This window comes from Rhinopithecus roxellana, chromosome 22 (genome assembly GCF_007565055.1).
Source record: "Rhinopithecus roxellana isolate Shanxi Qingling chromosome 22, ASM756505v1, whole genome shotgun sequence".
NCBI lineage: Eukaryota > Metazoa > Chordata > Mammalia > Primates > Cercopithecidae > Rhinopithecus > Rhinopithecus roxellana.
This window is the reverse complement of record NC_044570.1, coordinates 7,636,291-7,649,788: the sequence shown is the minus strand read 5'-3', so window position 1 is coordinate 7,649,788 and position 13,498 is coordinate 7,636,291. Positions and strand designations below refer to the sequence as shown.

Sequence of the window (13,498 nt, the reverse complement as noted above, 5' to 3'; positions counted from 1 at the left end):
GCTGAGATCGTGCCACTGCACTCCAGCCTGGGCGACAGCGCGGGACCCTGTCTCAAAATAAATAAATAGTAAATAAATAACTTTCCACTAGAGATCTCAAGGCCAGGTTGCCCGCGGTCAGTGGTGGCTGTTTTTCATGTCATTGTACTATCTCTTACCATCTGACCAGGCACCCTTCCATTCCATCCGCCTACCCCTGTCTCTGAGTCATCAGATGACTAAGCATACCTATGCTTTGGTACTGTTGGCCTGAATGCAGAGATTCAGGTCATAAGCGAGCCCACCATACAGAAGGCTCACGAAAAGATCCTTGGGGAAAATGGACGGACATCATTCGTGAAAGAGAAAAGCAAAGTATCCCCGAACCCGACCCATTCATGGTGGTCTGAACACAAGGCATTGCCGCGTGACTCTTCATTGCTGCCTCATTCCCATGTGTGTGAAGTGGGACTATAATTACGATGAAAGCTACATGAATTAAATATGATTTTCTTTTTTCCTTTTTTTTTGGAGACAGGGTCTTGCTCTGTTGCCCAGGCTGGATGTGGCGTGATCTCAGCTTACTGTAACCTCCTCCTGCCGGGTTCAAGTGATGCTCCTGCCTCAGCCTCCTGAGTAGCTGGGACTCTAGGCACCCACCACTACACCCAGCTAATTTTTGTATTTTTAGTAGAGATAGGGTTTCACTGTGTTGGCCAGACTGGTCTCGAAATCCTGGCCAGGCTGGTCTCGAAATCCTGACCTCAAATGATCCGCCTGCCTTGACCTCCCAAAGTGCTGGGATTATAGGCATGAGCCACCATTGCAGGCCAATTTTCTTTAATATCTCATCTTTTAGTATGACACCGATGGACAAGTCTAATGGGAATTACAATAACATGGAAATTGGATCTTTCCTACCGTCAGCAAAAATGTCAAGACCACAAAAGACAAAACAAAAAAAAACTATCTAAGTGAATAAAATAGTAGAGGCAAATTAGAAATATGAGAACAAAGGCATCTAAAAAAGAAGCTTAAGAAAAAAAATTGGGGGAGACCAAGGCAGGCGGATCACTTGAGGTTCAGGAGTTCGAGACCAGCCTGGCCAACATGGCTGTAGAGACAGGCCAACCCTGTCTGTACTAAAAAAAGAAAACAAAAACAAAAAATCAGCTGGGTGTGGTGGCAGGCAACTGTAATCCTAGCTACTCAGGAGACTGATGCAGGAGAATCCCTTGAACCCAGCAGGTGAAGGTTGCAGTGAGCCGAGATCCGGTTCAAGTGATTCTCCTGCCTCAGCCTCCTGAGTAGCTGGGACTACAGGTGATTCTCTCACCTCAGCCTCCTGAGTAGCTGGGACTACAGGCATGTAACACCACACCAGGCTAATTTTTGTATTTTTTGTAGACATGGGGTTTCACCATGTTACCCAGGCTGTTCTGAAACTCCTGGGCTCAACTGATCCTCCTGCTTCAGCCTCCCAAAGTGCTGAGATTAGAGGTGTGAGCCACCCTAACCATGGCAAACATCATTTCTTTTTCTTCTTCTTTTTTTATTTTTAACTGGTTTTTTTTTTTTTTTTTTTTTTTTTTTTTTTTGAGACAGGGTCTCACTCTGTTGCCCAGGCTGGAGTGCTGCAATGGCACGATCTCAGCTCACCGCAACCTCTGCCTCCTGGGTTCAAGTGATTCTCCCGCCTCAGCCTTCCGGGCAGCTAGAATTACAGGCATGTGCCACTGCGCCTGGCTTAATTTTGTATTTTTAGTTTTGCCATGTTGGCCAGGCTGGTCTCGAACTCCTGACCTCAGGTGACCCACCCACTTTGGGCTCCCAAAGTGCTGGGATTACAGGCCTGAGCCATCCTGCCCAGTGCAAACATCATTTCAATATCCCCTTGCATCCTGCAGGGGTTCTCCATCTGGGGACAGATGGTGGGGCAGTAAACCTTCAGAAGTGCAGAGAGACAAGGGGTGCTTTCCTCGGGGGTAGGGGAGGTGAATTCAGCCAAGAACACGACTCGTGAGGAGGAAGACAACTGCAATGTTGGAACCACCAAACACAAGTGGCTATTGAGTATGGATTCATTCAAGGCTTGAATATTTATTTTTATTGAGCTATAATTGATTTAAACATAAACAGCCACGTGTGGCTGGTGGCTATTCTATTGGATAGCACAGCTAGAATTGTAATCTATGTGCTGTTTGATTCATTCATTGTATTAGTTTGCTAAGGCTGCCATAACAAAGGACCACCAACTTGGGGGCTTAAACAAGGGACATTGATTCTCCTGGAGTCCTGGAGGCTGGAAGTCAGAGATCCAGGTGTGGACAAAGCTGGTTCCTCCTGAGGCCTCTCTCCTGGGCTTGGAGACACTGTCTTCTCCCTGGGTCCTCAGAGGGTCGTCCCTCTGTGTGTCTGTGTCCTCATCTCCTTGTCTTATGAAGTGTCTTAGTCCGTCTCAGTCTGCTATCACAGAATACCATAGACTGGGTGGCTTATAAGCAACAGGCATTGATTCTCCCACAGTCTTGGAGGCTGGACGTCTGAGATCGAGGTGTGGGCCGGGTTGGTTCCTCCTGAGGCCTGTCTCCTGGGCTTGTAGATGCCATCTTCTCCCTGTGTCCTCACAGGGTCAACCCTCTGTGTGTGTCTGTGTCCTCGTCTCCTCTTCTTTTAAGGACACCAGTCCTATTGGATCAGGCCCTATCCTAATGACACAATTTTCGCATAATTACCTCTTTGAAGGCCTTATCTCCAAACACCGTCACAATGAGGGCTAAGGTTTCAACATAGGCATTTCGAAGAGACACAGTTTAGCCTGAAACACTCATTTCACAAACCTTTCCTGGTTCTTCTCTACCAGCAGTTATAATACTGGACAAACCTGGTTCCTGCTCTCTGAGTGTAAATTCTCAGCTGAGGAGATGGCAAGGTTATTTGATCATCGTGGTACATTTGGATCCAGGGTATAACAGCAGTCTGGGCCACATGCCATAAAACACCTGGCAGACAGATCTCAGAATCTCTGTGCTACAGGAACATGGAGGAAGAACCCAGGTGGGCCTGGGAGGTGTTTAAGGCATTGTGAGGCTTGCTGTAGCCCTGAAGGTCAAGATACGGTTATCCAGATAACGTGAAGGGAAAGATTCATTTCAGGTAGAGGAAGCCACAGCAAGTGAGATCATGCATGCATACATATGCACACACATATACACACACACACACACACACACACACTTCCATGCCCAAAGGCAGCACATTCTGCAGCCCAGTTTGTATTCCAGAGCCTGCTGCTGACCACGTTGAGCTATGTCCTGAGACCAAATCATGCCTCAGTGCCTTTTTTTTTTTTTTTTTTTTTTGACAGAGTGTTGCTCTGTCACCAGGCTGGAGTGCAATAGCGCCATCTCAGCTCATCACAACCTCCGCCTCCCGGGTTCAGGCGATTCTCCTGCCTCAGCCTCCCGAGTAGCTGGGACTACAGGTGCACGCTGCCACGCCTGGCTAATTTTTGTATTTTTAATAGAGACGAGGCTTCACTATGTTGGCCAGGATGGTCTTGATCTTTTGACCTCGTGATCCGCCCGCCTCAGCCTCCCAAAGTGTTGGGATTACAGGCGTGAGCCACCACCCCTGGCCGGTTTAGTGCCTTTTTAAATGGGCTTCCCTACCTCCCTCTGCAAATGCTCTATGCCTTTGAATCCCAACCTCAGTCTCTGTGTCTGGAGAACCCACCTTATGACAACACCTTATGCACACATAAGCTTTGGCAGGTAAGTAACATGATCCTCACTCGCAGACATGCTGCCTGAGGCCCAAGTCACCTGGCCAAGGTCCACCACTCATATTGAGCACCATGGTTCTCCATGTTGGAGCTCTACCTCAAGAATTCATGAAGAAACAGAGAAAGTAAGGGGCTGATAAAGGTTCTTGTGTACTAAAATTGCACATCTGGAAACTGACTCTGAAAGCAGTGCTGTACCTGGAACATAATTAGTGCAGGTCAAAAGCAAAGCCATCATCCTGCCTATTGTTCCCTCTGGCCCTTCTTGCTGCTCCCTGGAGCCATGTTGGCATTAAACAAGACAGCATGAGTGGATATGTTTACACCTCTTGCAGTATTGTCGGATTTTCCTGGGACCTCCCAGAATCTCTGTGTCTGAAAGCAAGCCAGGGATGCTTTTGTGAAGGTGGCAACCCCAACTCGAAGGCCAGCCAAAGACAGCACTTTTTTTTTTTTTTTTTTTGAGACGGAGTCTCGCTCTGTCGCCCAGGCTGGAGTCTGGAGTGCAGTGGCCGGATCTCAGCTCACTGCAAGCTCCGCCTCCCGGGTTCCCGCCATTCTCCTGCCTCAGCCTCCGGAGTAGCTGGGACTATAGGCGCCCGCCACCGCGCCCGGCTAGTTTTTTGTATTTTTTTAGTAGAGACGGGGTTTCACCGTGTTAGCCAGGATGGTCTCGATCTCCTGACCTCGTGATCCGCCCGTCTCGGCCTCCCAAAGTGCTGGGATGACAGGCTTGAGCCACCGCGCCCGGCCAAAGACAGCACTCTTGTGCCTCTCGAATTACTCCAGCTTCTTGGCCGTCTGACTCAACCCTGTTGGGCGTCAGTCTCATAGAAAGACACAGTAATGGGTGGAGACCTACCCATTCTTTTTGTTTGTTCTTTGTTTTGAGATGGAATCTAGCTCTGTCGCCCAGGCTGGAGTGCCGTGGCATGATCTCAGCTCACTGCAACCTCCGCCACCCGGGTTCAAGCGATTCTCCTGCCTCAGCCTCCTGAGTACCTGGGACTACAGGCGCCCGCCACCACGCTCAGCTAATCTTTGTATTTTTAGTAGAGACAGGGTTTCACCATGTTGGCCAGGCTGGTCTCGAACTCCTGACCTCAGGTGATCCATCCGCCTCAGCCTCCTAAAGTGCTGGGATTATAGACTTGCGCCACCACGGCCAGCCCCCACCCATTCTTAAAGATAAGATTTAGAGAGTTACAGATGAGGAAAAGACAGACAGGAATTAGACTCCTTGCAAAAGCTGAATTGGATGTGGCTGGTTCCTGGGGCTAGCAAGTGTGATCATCGTGATGCTTTGTGGGGAGCCACCCATTCTCTTACCAACAGCTGCGATTCGGGAGGTGGCAGAAGTCCTTCCCAGCTGAACATCTGAGATACTCAAGTGAAGGAAAGCCCTTTTCAGTAGGCTTTGAATTCTTTGAGAATGTATCCAGGAATTCCCTGTACCCCCAAGCTTCGTCCCAAGTGCTCAGAATAACTATCTAGTCACTTCCAAGTTGCTCCAACTGATTTGCCTGGAGCAAGGCCAGCTCGGTGGGGCACTGAGTCTTCCTTGGTCCAGCTGTTCGGGTCATCCTAATTGGGAAGAGTCTTCATGCCGCTGTGAAAGGTAGAAGGGCTGGGGTTCACAGGGGTGACAGGTGGAGTGGCAGCCTGCCCAGCCCCGTGTCCATAGAGATCATGGGGGTTTGGGGGCCTCTGGGGAACACAGCTACGTGACTGCAGCCCCACCTAGTACTCCACTGGGGTACCCGGAGCCCTGTTTCTGTATTTTCCCTGGATGCCCCAGGTTTTCAGGGTCTGGAACAACTCTGCCCGTTAGAAATACAATATGGGTTGGGTGTGGTGTCTCACTCCTATAATCCCAGCACTTTGGGAGACCAAGGTGGGTGGATCACTTGAGGTCAGGAGTTTGAGACCAGCCTGGCCAACATGGTGAAACCCCCTACTCTACTTAAAATACAAAAATTAACCGAGTGTGGTGGCAGGTGCTTGTAATCCCAGCTACTCAGGAGGCTGAAGCAGGAGAACTGCTTGAACCCAGGAGTCAGAGGTTGCAGTGAGCCAAGATGGTGCCATTGCAGTCCAGCCTGGGCGACAGGGTGAGACTTGGTCTGAAAAAAAAAAAGAAAAGAAATACAATATGATCCACATGAGCCATTGAAAACTCTTTGTTAAACACATTAACAAAGGAGTAAAATGAAAATGGTGAAATCAATTTTAATAATATGTTTAATCACTATATCTAAACAGTCTCCTTTTAACAGGTATATATATTTCTATTTACATGAATACATTTATATTTTATGTATGTTTTAAAATTTATTAAATTTGTATAAGTTTTATTATGATATATATGCAAATATGGTATTTAATGACACTAAAGAGTGTCATTTTAACATGTATGTATATTTTTATATTTACATAAATATATAAATTTACAGTTTATGTATATTTTAAAATTAAATATGTACAAATCTTATTAAAATATATTTTCATATATATTTATTCAATCACTATATCAAATAGTCTCATTTCAACATGTGTATATTTATATTTACATAAACAAATTGAAAGCTTATGTGTATTTTTCAGTTTATTAAATTTGTACAAATTTTATTACAATATATTTATATGTAAGATACTTTATCACTACATGAAATAGTCTCATTTCAAAATGTATATTTATATAAATATATAAATCTATATTTTTTTAATGTTAAATATGTACACATTTTATTAAAATATATTTCTGGCCGGGCATGGTGACTCATGCCTGTAATCCTAGCACTTTGGGAGGCCAAGGCGGGCGGATCATCTGAGGTTGGGAGTTCGAGGCCAGCCTGACTAACATGGAGAAACCCCATCTCTACTAAAAATACTAACAATTAGCCGAGCATGGTGGCGCATGCTTGTAATCCCAGCTATTCAGGAGGCTGAGGCAGGAGAATTGCTTGAAACCCGGAGGCAGAGGTTGCAGTGAGCCGAGATCGCACCACTGCACTCCAGCCTGGGCAACAAGAGTGAAACTCAGTCTCAAAAATATATATTTTTTTCTATATAAACATACGTTTATAAATATCATAAATGAATATATGTATTTTATAAGTATATGAAATAATTGTATACATATACACATTATTTCAAATTTATATTTTTTAAAATATGTGTAAATATATTTAGAATTGTATATATAGGTATAATTATTTAGAATTGTATATATAGTTATTTAGAATGTCTTTAGAATTTTCTGTATATAGTTATTTAGAATAGATTTAGAATTGTATAGTTATTTAGAATAGATTTAGAATTGTCTATGTAGTTATTTAGAATGATTTAGAATAGTATATGTAGTTATTTAGAATAGATTAGAATTGTGTCTATAGTTATAAGTGAGATAGTGCACATTCTGTTTTCGCACCAAGCCTTCAAACTCAGTGTCTATTGTACACTTAGAGCTCATCTCAGTTCAGATGAACTGACATCCTTTGGGGGTTTGTCCCCTTCCAAATCTCCTGTTAAAATAGAATCCCCAGTGTTGGGGGTGGGGCCTGGGGGGAGGTGTTTTGGTCACTGGAACAGATCCCTCATGAATGACTTGGTGCTGTCCTCACGGAAATGTGTGAGTTCTCACAATCTTAGTTCATGTAAGAGCTGATTATTAAAAAGAGCCTGGCTCCTCCTCCTCTCTCTCTTGCTCCCTCTCTCATCACGTGGCACTCTGGTTCCCCTTGCCTTCCTCCACACGTAAAAGCTTTCTGAGGCCTCACCAGAAGCTGAGCAGATGCCAACACCATGCTTGCTTCTTAGACCGTTGGCAGAACGGTAAGCCTAATACAGCCCTTTTCTTTAGTAAGTCACCCAGCCTCAGGTATTCCTTTAGAGCAACACAAAATGGACTAAGACACAAACCACATCCAAATGCCATTTGTGGCTGGTGCCCCCAGTGCTGGGTAGCACAAGTCTCATTTTGTCTTCCAGCTAATAATATGCTGTTCTTATGGAATTTCTCTGCCCTGGCCCTGAAGAAAGCATCTCTTCCTGCCCTGGCTCTTCTCTCGTCATCACTCTCAACCATCTGGTAGTTTTCTACATGTGCTGTTTAGCCAGAACTATCCCCGATAGAGGGGCCTCCCTGCACACAGCCCAAGCAAATTCACACAGGACTAAAGTCTGCTTCTGTATTGGGTCATTGCCTTTCTGGGTAAACTGAGAGTCAGTGGGGATTCAGAATTTCTGTCAAGCTCCAGACAGGTCTTCTCAGGCTCCAGACACCCTAGATGCTTGTGTCTTGACTTTCATTTGGTTCTACCATATGCAGAATACAAATAATCTATAAATGGAAAAATGCGGCTAGGCGCGGTGGCTCACGCCTGTAATCCCAGCACTTTGGGAGGCCGAGGCGGGCAGATCACAAGGTCAGGAGATGGAGACCATCCTGGCTAACACGGTGAAACCCCATCTCTACTAAAAATACAAAAAATGAGCTGGGTGTGGTGGCGGGTACCTGTAGTCCCAGCTACTTGGGAGGCTGAGGCAGGAGAATTGCTTGAACCCGGGAGGCGGAGCTTGCAGTGAGCTGAGATCGCGCTACTGCACTCCAGCCTGGGTGACAAAGTGAGACTCCTTCTCAAAAAAAAAGAAAAGAAAAGAAAAGAAAAATGCTAGTTATATGCTAGTTATGCAGGTACTGGTTAGGGTCTCCTGGCTGCCCCCCACCCCACACCCTTTGTAATCTCAACTCTTCTGTGGACTGGACTTCACTACTTTCCTCCTGATATCCTCTTTCTGTCCCAGGATCTCATCCAGAACCCACATTACATTGAGTCATGTCTCCTCTTGGCTGTGACAGTTTCTCAGACTTGTCTTGTTTTTCATGACCTTGAAGCAAGGTCTTGTACATGACTCTTGTATGGGTTTTTTTATTTAAAAAGATATTTATTTGGCTCACGGTTCTGCAGACTGTTCAAGAGTCAAATACAAGACCTTACTTCAAGGTCATCCAAAGCAAGGCCTGCAGACCATACAAGGACCCCTAGCCACAAATGGCACTTGGATGTGGCTTGTGTATTAGTCCATTTTGTATTGCTGTAGAGGAGTATCTGAGCTGCATGATTTATAAAGAAAAGAGGTTTATTTGGCTCACGTTCCTGCAGACTGTACGAGAAGCATTGTCTTGAGGACAACGGGTCAGGTATTTTGTCAGGCTATCCCTCTGTTGGGATTTGTCTGCAATTTTTCTCGTGGTGAGACTAGGGTGGTTGGCTTTGGGGAGGATGACAGCAGAGATGAAGAGTCATTCTCATTACATGATATCAAGGTCCATACTGTCAGCATGACCTACCACTGTTGACATTGGCCTTGATCACGTCTGAGGTGGCGTTTGTCAGATTTCTCCACTGAAAAGTTATTGATCTCCCTGACCATGCTCTTTGAAAGGAAGTCTCTACGTGCAACCCACACTTAAAGGAGTGGGGAGTTGTATTTCATCTTCTTGAGAATAAAATATCTACATCAATTATCTGGAACTCTTCTGCATGGGAGATTTGTATCTCCTCCTTCGTTTATGCATTTATTCAATTATTGATTGCCTTGGGTTACCATCTAATATTATTTCATTTTATTGCCCAAGTTGTTTCAGCTTTGAGCACCGGGAGCTCTTTCAGGTTGGCTTTTGCTTATCTTTCACACACCCCCAGTTTTTTGTGTGTTTGAGCATTTTCTTATTTTCTTGTCCTACAAGATGGTCCAGGCATATCTGTATCACCCAAGCTCCATTCTTAGAATTAACCATTATTCCAGAGAGCCCTGGTACTTTTTATTTGAACATGATACTAGGAACCAAAGTGCTGGGTGAAATGACTTGTCAGTAGCATTAAAGAGACATACTGGCTGGGCGCAGTGGCTCTTGCCTGTCAGCACAGCACTTTGGGAGGCTGAGGTCGGAGGATTACTTGAGTCCAGGAGTTCAAGACCAGCCTGGGAAGCTTAACGAGACAAAGAAAAAAAAAATTAAAAATTAGCTACTTGGTGCACACACCTGTAGCATTAACTACTCAAGAGGCTGAGGCAGAAGAATTGTTTAAGCCCAGGCGTTTAAGATGACAGTCAGCTATGGTTGCTCCACTGCACTCCAGCCTGGGTAACAGAACCAGGCCCCGTCTCTAACAAAATTTAACAAGTGCAAGAGTTTGAGATTACGGTCAGCTCTGATTGTGCCACTGCACTCCAGCCTGGGTAACAGAGCCAGCTCTTGTCTCTATAAAAATAAAAAAGTGCAAGAGTTTGATTGCTATGATTCTGCACTCCAGCCTGGGTCACCGAGCCAGACCTTGTCTCTAAAGAGAATGAGGGGGTAGTAGGAAGTTGGGAGAGGTAATCTTTCATCAGATCACCACTGATTTTTTTTCTTACCCTTTTTTTTTCCCTTTTCTTTGCATCTATTTAGGGCCCCTACAGTGATGGAGAGCCCTGGTGGCTGTGGAGTCTTCAGTTTGCCTGCATGCCAGGTGCAAGCCAGGGAGTGGTCCGAGCATCCCCCTCGTAAGCCACCAGCAGGCCAGGACTCCAGTGTGGAGGGATGGATCTCTGAAGGTCACTGCTCGGCCCTTCTCTGAAGACTGTCCACCAGCATGTCAACCCAGCTGCACTGCAGGGGTGAAGGGTGGGATGACTGTCAATAAGGATTAAGGCCATCTCCCCCACCCATCACTCATTCTGCCAAGCCATCACCGGGCAACCAGGACTCATGGGCAGTGTCACCTCTGGGGCCGTGCTGGCATCTGTAACCTCCATCCATCCTTGTGGTCCCATCCAGCCATCTCTGCCCCCCTGCCTGGCCCACTCTGTTGTGAAGTTTTCATCCGCCTTCCTCTTGTGCAGAGTCAGAATTCACAGAGGTTCCAATGCCCAAGGGAAGCCCAGTGGAACTGTTCACTCTTATTACTGGCTAGAGACGTCCAGAGGACAAATCGGCTTCAGATTATACCATCGTTAAAGTAGGTGCAACTCAGAGGCTTGCCCTACTTAACTCTCCGATGCAATCCATGCTGCCAGCTTCATACAGACTCCATCCAGTGCAAATAGCTTCCTTCGTGTGCAGAGCAAATGCTCCAGGGAAGAGACACAGAGGATTCTCCATCATCATTATTGCCAAGTGACCCCAAATATTCCTATTCTGTCTGTTGCAAAGAGGAAAAGTCATGTCTTGGAAGAACGGCATCACCCTACAAATCAGACTAGACACTTTGCACATGAAACAAGAATCCCAGAAATTTCTAGAAGCAAATCTTGCATTCGTGACCGTCGGACTCTATGGGATGTGTAAGGCACATTCTCAGTCTCATCACCTGTGAGAGTTGCATTGCCTAGTCCAGCCGCCGCAAAGGACTCTGCTGTTTTTCCTGTGCTTCACTTAACATAGGAGAGTGAAGAGATGAAGATTGAGGCGGGCCCTGCACCAGGGGACATGTGTCTCTCTGAATGTCCTTCACAGACAGCAGCAGCCCAGTGACACCCAGCCCCCATCCTGTCCGTATGCACCCTGGTGAGCATTTTCTACAGTCTCCTAAACGCTCCCATTATTCTGTTTTGCTGGTGTGATGTGTGACACCTCAGTGTCGTCATAGCTTCTGCCTCCTCTGTGTGGAGAGAGGGCATAAAGACAGAGCTGAGATATTATGGCTAGTCCAGAAAATAAAATATTTTTTGAAACCACACGGCTCAGGTGCAGCTCTTTGTGTCATTGTGAAAACAGAACCCTAGCCTGTATACCATTAGCTTGGTAGCACTTGGATAACAGAGTATTCACTGGCCCTGCAGAGGAGCATGGGTGGAAATGTATTTATCAGCTGATGTTGGCGCAGTTTGCTGTTTGTGCATTATTATTATTATTATTACTTTATTATTATTATTATTATTATTTAGACGGAGCCTCACTCTGTCGTCCAGGCTGAAGTACAGTGACACGATCTCGGCTCACCACAACCTCCGCCTCCCAGGTTCAAGCAATTCTCCTGCCTCAGCCTCCCAAGTAGCCAGGATTACAGGTGCCAGCCACTAGGTATGGCTAATTTTTTTGTATTTTCAGTAGAGACAGGGTTTCGCCATGTTGGCCAGGCTGGTCTCGAACTTCTGACCTCAGGTGATCTGCCCGCCTCAGCCTCCCAAAGTGCTGGGATGACAGGAGTGAACCACCGCGCCCGGCCTGTCGGTGCATTCTGTAGAATAAGATGCCTCTCACGCGGTCTCCAGAGCTGTGGGAAGGGATGCTTTCTATTAAAACAGCAACAACAAAAAGTGGCTGGCAAAGTTCACACGATGATTTTAACAATCGAGTTATTCAACAGTCATTTTCCTCAAGGAGGTCTGGTTTCTCTGTGTCTCAGAAAAACTCAGGAAGGCTCCTAACCCTTTGCACAGGGGAACACGGCACTCCACCCTTGCTGGTCTCAGCTTTGACTGGGCAGGCACTCAACGTGCCAGTCAGACAACTAGGCAGAAAAAAACTGCCGTAAGATTCACACAAGTACCTCGACCTACCCCAGAACAGGGTCAAAAGCTAAGAGATAAAGTTTGAAAAGGCGTATTTCATAAGACAATTTTAATTGTATTTATGATTAAAGAATAACATGTTTTTCTTTTTCTTGTTTTTTTTTTTTTTTTTTTTTTTTTTTTTTTTTTTTTTTTTTTTTTTTTTTGAGTCAGAGTCTCACTCTGTCACCCAGGCTGCAGTGCAGTGGCGCAGTCTCAGTTCACTGCAACCTCCATCTCCTCAGCTTCGGGCAATTCTCTTGCTTCAGCCTCCTAAGTAGCTGGGATTACAGGCATATGCCACCATACCTGTATACTTTTGTTCTTTTTTTGTTTTTTTTTAGTAGAGACGGGGTTTCGGCATGTTAGCCAGGCTGGTCTTGAACTCCTGACCTCAGGTAATCTGCCCGCCTCGGCCTCCCAAACTGCTGGGATGACAGGCGTGAGCCACTGTACCTGGCAACTTTTAAAATTTTTAGTAGAGATGGGGTTTCACTGTGTTGCCCAGGCTGGTCTTGAATTCCTGGGCTCAAGGGATCCTCCCTCCACGGCCTCCCAAAGTGTTGGTATTATAGGCATGAGCCACTGCACCAAGTCTCAGCCCGTTCTTGATGATCTTCCCACATTTTCTTAGATGAACGAAAGCTATCTTATGCCATCCGTCACCCCAAGATTATAAAGGCCCCTTCCCAGAGGAATGTATCCTCCTCACAGCCCCCTCAAACACCCAGACATCTTGCTAGCCATGCAGATATGAAAACTAACCCTTAGCCATGTGTCTGCCAAGTTTTCCTTCTTGGGGCTAATAATAAAATAAGTGTATTAAAACATGAGTTGATGGGATGCGGTGGCTCGTGCCTGTCATCCTAGCACTTCGGGAGGCCGAGGTGGGCAGATTACCTGAGGTTAGGAGTTCAAGACCAGCCTGGCTAACATGCCGAAACCCCGTCTCTACCAAAAAAAAAAAAAAAAAAATACAAACATATACAGGTATGGTGGCACATGCCTGTAATCCCAGCTACTCGGGAGGCTGAGGCAGGAGAATCGTTTGAACCTGGGAGGCGGAGGATGCAGTGAGCTGAGATTACGCCACTGCACTCCAACCTGGGTGACAGAGCAAGACTGCATCTCAAAAAAAAAAAAAAAAAAAAAAAAAAAATTTAAAAAATTACCAGGCATGGTGGTGTGCACCTG

At 45.9% G+C, this 13,498-nt stretch overlaps 1 protein-coding gene across 5 annotated transcripts in view; it reads left to right on the top strand.

Annotated features, from left to right (window-relative positions):
* LOC115895635 (translation initiation factor IF-2-like) overlaps nucleotides 1-11,489 on the top strand; it is a 46,677-nt gene extending 35,188 nt beyond the window's left edge. For all 5 annotated transcript variants that reach the window (XR_004055810.1, XM_030926233.1, XM_030926234.1 and 2 more), the window contains one exon: nucleotides 10,221-11,489. The gene's annotated coding sequence lies outside the window, so the exon portion shown is untranslated. The remainder of the gene's footprint in view (nucleotides 1-10,220) is intronic.
* Nucleotides 11,490-13,498: the final 2,009 nt, after the last annotated feature.